Raw genomic sequence first — 6,686 nt, 5'->3', positions numbered from 1 at the left:
ATGATTCCTTCTCAATCAATACTGTCCCAGTGGATCTATATGATGTTAGGTTGGTTAATGATGAACATACGTTCCAGACCACTTGCTGCCACTGGAAATCCCCTAGCTGTTTTCAGAAAAGTAACGGTGTCAGTTTTGTTGTCTGGGCAATTTCTATTTTGGGCAATGAGATTCTGCCTACCTTAGTTCCTCCTGGTGTTGCAACTGGTGTTCTTGTCTTCCTGTCCTAAATTGTTGTGTAGAATTACTATTGGTTGTTAAATTGCTGCCATGTTCTTCACTAGAGGTGACGCTTACGTGGAAAAACTGTCAAGAAAGAAAGAAAGAAAGAAAATACTGTGAAGTATCATATATATATTAAAATAGAAAAAAGATAGGGGAAAAATGTAAGAAAAGCATGGAACAGGCAGGCATTAAATATAAATACTTTTAAACAAGTAGGAAAAGCCTAGGCCTAAAATAATATAACTAGGCCATGAATAAATATATTAGTAAAAATAGGAAAAATCTATGGCTAAATTTATATTAAAATAAAAATAAAGTTGGTTGATGGGGAAGGGTAAGACGGGGAGTGTGTAATTGACAAGCCATTTGCCTACTGTCATCCTGACCACTTTGCTGGTATGTTGTATCCCTTTCCTCCACCCTTCATCTGCTTTTTATTTTTGAAAGATTGTAAGCTCTCCAGGCCAAAGCTGATGTATGTATAGCACCTTGGGGCCACGGTCCCCATTTTGGTGCTGCTGCAATACAAATAACAACAATAATGCTCATCATTCTGGGCTATTTGTGCTCAGGGTCTCTTGTTTGTCTCTCTGCGGTTGGAAATATCCATTTTATGGCAGCCGATGAGATTCCTTAAAAGTCAATTAAACACAAAAAATGGAAAATCCAGCCGTGTCCTTGTGTAAATTATGACTAAAGCGTGTGTCATTGATAAACTTTGCTATCGGGGCTTTCTATTACATTTTATTTATATCAACTTCAAGCCTGTAAGAATGTTTTGGCTGCTTTTCAAAACATGAATGCCTAGCATATGTGGATTCACTGAAAGGGAAATTAGTCACTCCTATTAGCTCAGAGTATCCAATCACTTTAAAATCCCTGCAACATCAATATGCCTCAGCATGAAACAAACTCTCTTGTGGCTTTCTTGTTTGCAACATTCTTTTAATACAATTGTCTCTCTATCTAGGGAAGTATAGATCTTCTACTGAAGTATAAATAGCATATAGGTGCACAACTTGTTCTTTTGGAAGAGTTGGGATGATACCACAGTCTTGAAATTAACCCAGGGCTTGTGTTTTGCGTTGTCTCATAATGCTTATTCCTAATACAATTATTCATGTTGTCCTAGCTTGAGGAGTCATGTGACCAAGATAAAGGCTCACAGTCATTCTTTTTAAATGCCGAACAAGGAATCCTATTAGAATAAGGAAAAAAGTATTAGCCCTAAAGCTATTGTGTTTCTCTCTCTGGCCTGGTCTACATACAGAGTTAGGTTGTAGGAAGCCGCCTTAAGTCAACCTGTTAATGTATGTGTCTACACTAATGGGTCCTTTATGTTGACCTAAGTCGCCTCTGATGTTGACTTCTGTAATCCACCTCTGCAAGAGGCTTAGTGTTTAGTTCGATTTTCATGAGCTGACTGCAAGGTAGTGCAGATGCAGCGTTGTGTAATTTGACTTAATTGACCTCCAGGTGGTTTCCTACAATGCTCATCTGTGACTGCTCAGGAGATCATTCTCAACTCTGCTGCACTGCAGCCAGGTACACAGGAAACAGCCCCTCCCCTGCTAAAGCCTCAGGAACTTTTGATTTCCCTTTTCTTGTCTGATCAGCATTGGGAGCATGCCAGCTGAGCACAGCAGATAATGGAGACTACACACCTCAAACGCTCTCCAGCCTGGTCTGCACAGGAGGTGGTGTATCTCATCACTGTGTGGGGAGAAGAGTTTGTGCAGGCAGAGCTCCAATCCAGCAAAAGAAATGCTGATACCTATGCAAAGATCACTTGTGGAATGGGGCTACACGAGGGAAAATAAAAGAACTTCGCCAAGCGTACCGGAAGGCAAGGGAGGCAAACAGTCATTCTGGTGCTGAACTCCACTCATGCCGGTTCTACAAAGAGCTGCCTGTGATTCTTGAGAGTGACCCTAGCAATACCCCCACAAGCAACGTGGATATTTCAGCGGTGTGTGAGTCTAGGGACAACATGGAGGATGATATGGTGGATGAGGAAGAGGAAGAGGAGGAGAATGGGAGATAGGCAAGCAGTGGATCCAATCTCTCCAAGAGACAGGAAATATTTTTAACCGTGGATCCTGGCGGGTCGCAGGATATCATGGTGACCGACTGTGATGCCGAGGAAGACACCTCTGGTGAGTATACCATTACAACTGAAAGTCCAGTTAAACTTTAGTGGGCACACACATTTGGTGGTATTTCATGTTTACGGTGAAGAAAAAGCTGTAGTTCTCTGCTTACAAGAGGGCACTCCAGCTATGCAGATGGCCCCTGGAAAAGACTCTTTATGTGAATGGGGATAGCATGGGATCCTCCATGGATATCTCTAGGAAACTTTCATGGAGGTACTCTTCAGTCCTTGCAGTCCTTCTGGGCAGGGCAGTCTTATTTCTTCCACCATGATAGGACACTTTCCCATGCAACTCCTGAATTAATTCTGCTGGCATCATTGCAGTACACAGCCTAGCAGCATGAGGACTGGGCCTATACCCAGATGCTTGCAACATCTCTTTCCTTTCTGCCTCTGTTACCCTCAGGAGACTGATATCACATAGGGTCTCCTAGGGGAAATGGGAGAAGTTCTCTTACATGGAAAAAAGGGCATGTAGACCCCTCCAACCCCCCACATTCTGGATCGCCAAACCACGCAGCTGCTAATGTGCCTTTACTGTGCTCGGCGTGGATTGGCAAGTAGTTTAATGTGGCTGATGGGGGACTGGGGTCCCACTTGTGAGATTCCGCAATATGAGAGTAAAAACGCTTCCCCACACACACCCTGTTGGTAAACAGCTTCCCGTGGTGCTATCGAGAAGGGCCATTGTTCGACTATCTACCTGTGCTCCCAACATGAGCCTGCCATAAACTTCACAGTGTGGTCACCCATGACCGGGGAGAGGGAAGAGGCGCTACTCACCATGGCTGGAGCAACAGAGTGGCGCAGTGAATGGTAACAGATTCTGATTATGTTATGGCTTGCACCTAGTGCAATAAGGGTGTGGGTTTTTTTATGAAAATGGTCTTGCTGTGGAAACTTTTTATTCATGTACAAAGGTTCCTTTATTTTTTTCCCTGACTGACAGCTGGAAATGTGCCCTTCAATGTGTCATCAACACCTGAAAGCCGACTTTCGGTGATTAGAAGGAGGAGAAAGAGAATGAGGAAGGACGTGGTCACCAAGATAATGAATGCCTCCAGGACAGCTGAAACAGAGCTAAGAGTGTGGATGATTTCACTGACTGAGACGTTAGACATGGACATGGAGAGCAGGAAAGCTTCCAATGAGCAAGAGCATGTGGCACAGCATGAGATGCTTTGGATTATGAGGGACCAAACAGACATGTTGAGGCATCTGATTGAACTACAGGAACAGAAGCAGGACGGTAGAGTCCCTCTTCAGCCCCTGGTGGACAGCCAGCCAGCATTGCCTGGCACAGAATCACCCTCCCCCATACATTTCATGAGGTGTGGGCTTAAGTCCATTATCCTAATGTAATAAGGTTTAAGATTTAGACTGTGTGCTTAGCTTTTATTTTCTTTGGTAACTATCTCTGACCTTATATGCCTACCATATCACTTAAAATCTGTCTTTCTGTAGTTAATACATTTGTTTTATATTTGACCTAAAACAGTGTGACATACTTGGGAAATCTCAGCTCAGGTTACAAAGGCTAATGTATGTCCTCTCCACATTGAGGGAGGGGCGGACTGTGTGATAAACTTATACTGGTCAGGCTTCTTACCGAGGAAAGATGGTATAGCGCTGGAGGGCAAGCCTGGAGAGCTGGGGGGAATTGGCTGGTGCCTTTCTCTGTGTGATTTGTGAATGGATCTGGGAGTCATACAATCTAGCTGGCTGTGAGGCTCCACATTCGGTTATGCTGAGTGATAACAGCACCTGGAGGGGTTTGCTGCTTGTCACTAGCAAAGCATTGTGAGAGACAGCCCAGGCTGGAGAGTTAAAGAAGCACAGCAGTACCCCAGTTCCAGGTTGTACTCTGGGAACATCTGCCAACATCACAAACATCTGCCTCCAGATGGTGTTCCCTAAGCCACAATGACATTCTGTAAAGTCCTTTCAGATGTGATAATGGTCTATTATCGGATCAGTACATTGTTCCGTTTTCCCCTGTTTTAGCCAGAATTGTTTTGCAGTAAGTTTACAGAAAGTGAGAGAAATTATATTGCACAAGATTATGGGGAGAAAAAGTTCCCAGTGGATGTGGTAATGTTGTGTTTGCTGCTGCAAGCAGACAGCTGGATAATTTCAGCAACAGGTTTATCTGCCTGCTGTGGGTCTCACTTTGAAGTGGGCTGAGCAGGAATGCAGAAGCCCAACAACGTGGAACTTCTGGTTCAGATCAGATTTTGTGTCTAAACTTTGTGACTCAGGCCCATTACTCAATAACATTGATTAATGAATATTTCTAAGGAATTTGTAGCTGCAAAGCATCATAGAACTGCTGAAGACTCAATCCTTGTTCTAAGGTGGAGGAGAATCTTCCTCCTTGTGCCCCTTGCCCAAGGGCCATCACAATTGCAATCCCTGCCCTCCTGCACATTTAATGATTGCTCCTTCTAATGTGTCCTAAGCACATTAACCATCCAATAGAGGCCAGGGAGAGCAGAGCCATGCCCTTTGATGTGCACAGTGTCTCTGACTGCTAGCCTGACTCTCTTGCATTCAAGAAGTGCAAGCACCAGCTACCTGTTGTCCACTGAACTGGTGTAGAAGGGCAAGAAAGGGCTTCCTACATCCACGTGCTTCCTCTTTGAACACCCACGTAGGGCATGTTTGAGCTAGCACTCATGCTTCTACCTCAATACAACACAGTGACCTGTTTAAAGCTTATACGTCACCCTACCACTATCTTCTCCTCTCATCCATGTATGTCACTCCCATTAACTGCAAGGAAGATACGCTTGTGAAATTCATATACATCTAAATCCTAAAATATGCAAATTAACCTTTTTTTTTAACATGTCAGTTCCATGCTGGTGAAAGGTACTGTGTTCACAGCTGAAAACCCTGGAGTCCTCTGATTAGTCACAGCCTGGGTCCAACGCAGGTTGTGGCAGTGTAAGCTTCTTCTCACAGTCCAGCTGAATTGTCTCATCCCTTACCTAGAGGAACCAGCTCTAAGCTGTTCAGTCCCCATGTCTGGTCTATGCTGAGACTGACAAAATGGTGTCATTTTTCATTGCTGGTGTTTGTGATGTGGACTTTGGGAAATGAACTGATACCACTTACTCATTTCACTTGTATAGGCCATAAATAATATGCATGTACCATTTTTAAGTGAGTGCTGTGTCACTTCTCTGTGTACTATCTCTTTATTCAGGGCCAGACTCTGGCTAATTCTTATATGGCTGCACAGTGTGGGCAGGAAGGAAATAAGGAGTCTCTGCTTTCCACCTCCTTCTCTGTATAAAGAACAAGAGTACTTGTGGCACCTTAGAGACTAACAAATTTATTTGCGCATAAGCTTTCGTGGGCTACAGCCCACTTCATCGGATGCATGCAGTGGAAAATACAGTAGGAAGATATATATATATATATACACACAGAGAACATGAAACAATGGGTGTTACCATACACACTATAAGGAGAGTGATCAGTTAAGGTGAATTATCAGCAGGAGAGAAAAAGAACTGTTTGTAGTGGTAATGAAAATGGCCCATTTCCATCCACTCCCAGTCTTTATTCAAGCCTAATTAAATGGTGTCCAATCTGCAAATTAATTCCAATTCAGCAGTCTCTCGTTGGAGTCTGTTTTTGAAGTTTTTTTTGTTGTAATTCTGGCCAGAATCACTGCCCCTGTGGTAGTGGAGTACAGGGCTGGCTAACAAGATGCAACTCCTCAGAAACAGCTCACCTGAATGGGGCAACAAAAGGTAGAGAATTGGTGCAGCTATGGCCCCATCTCCTTCTGCTGACCAGCTGCGTAGTAGGGGAGGATACTGCACCTTTTGAAGGGATGTCACTGTTTGTACTTCCTGTATTGGTAGTAGACAGGTGCCAGCTCTTGCCAAGGCTATACATGTCAGCTGAGCACTGACACATTCATAGCTGGAAGCCAGACCAGCTCACCAAAACAATTGTTCAATATCGGCGTTAGGCTTGTGAAGAGGTGTTTAGTCTCTATAAAATGCTTGTAAATTGCTGCTTGCATCAATCTTACTTGTAATGTCCGTATCCCATGCTATAAGGTAATATGGAAGTTTTGTTTTATAACTGTAAAAATATCTGCTCTGAACTTGTGAGCCCAGGCGTCAGGAGTGATTTCGCCTCCCATCAAGATTATAAAAACTAAGTGGGCCATTGTGAAGCATCACACTACAAAAACCGGGTTAACAGATCTCTCTCACCCATGACGGTGCTATGTGCAAGGAAGCTCATCCCATCAGCTTGAATTCTGAAAGAAGGAAATAAAGACAGCTGC

This window comes from Gopherus flavomarginatus, chromosome 2 (genome assembly GCF_025201925.1).
Source record: "Gopherus flavomarginatus isolate rGopFla2 chromosome 2, rGopFla2.mat.asm, whole genome shotgun sequence".
NCBI lineage: Eukaryota > Metazoa > Chordata > Testudines > Testudinidae > Gopherus > Gopherus flavomarginatus.
The sequence above is the reverse complement of the archived record's forward strand: the minus strand, read 5'-3'. Positions refer to the sequence as shown.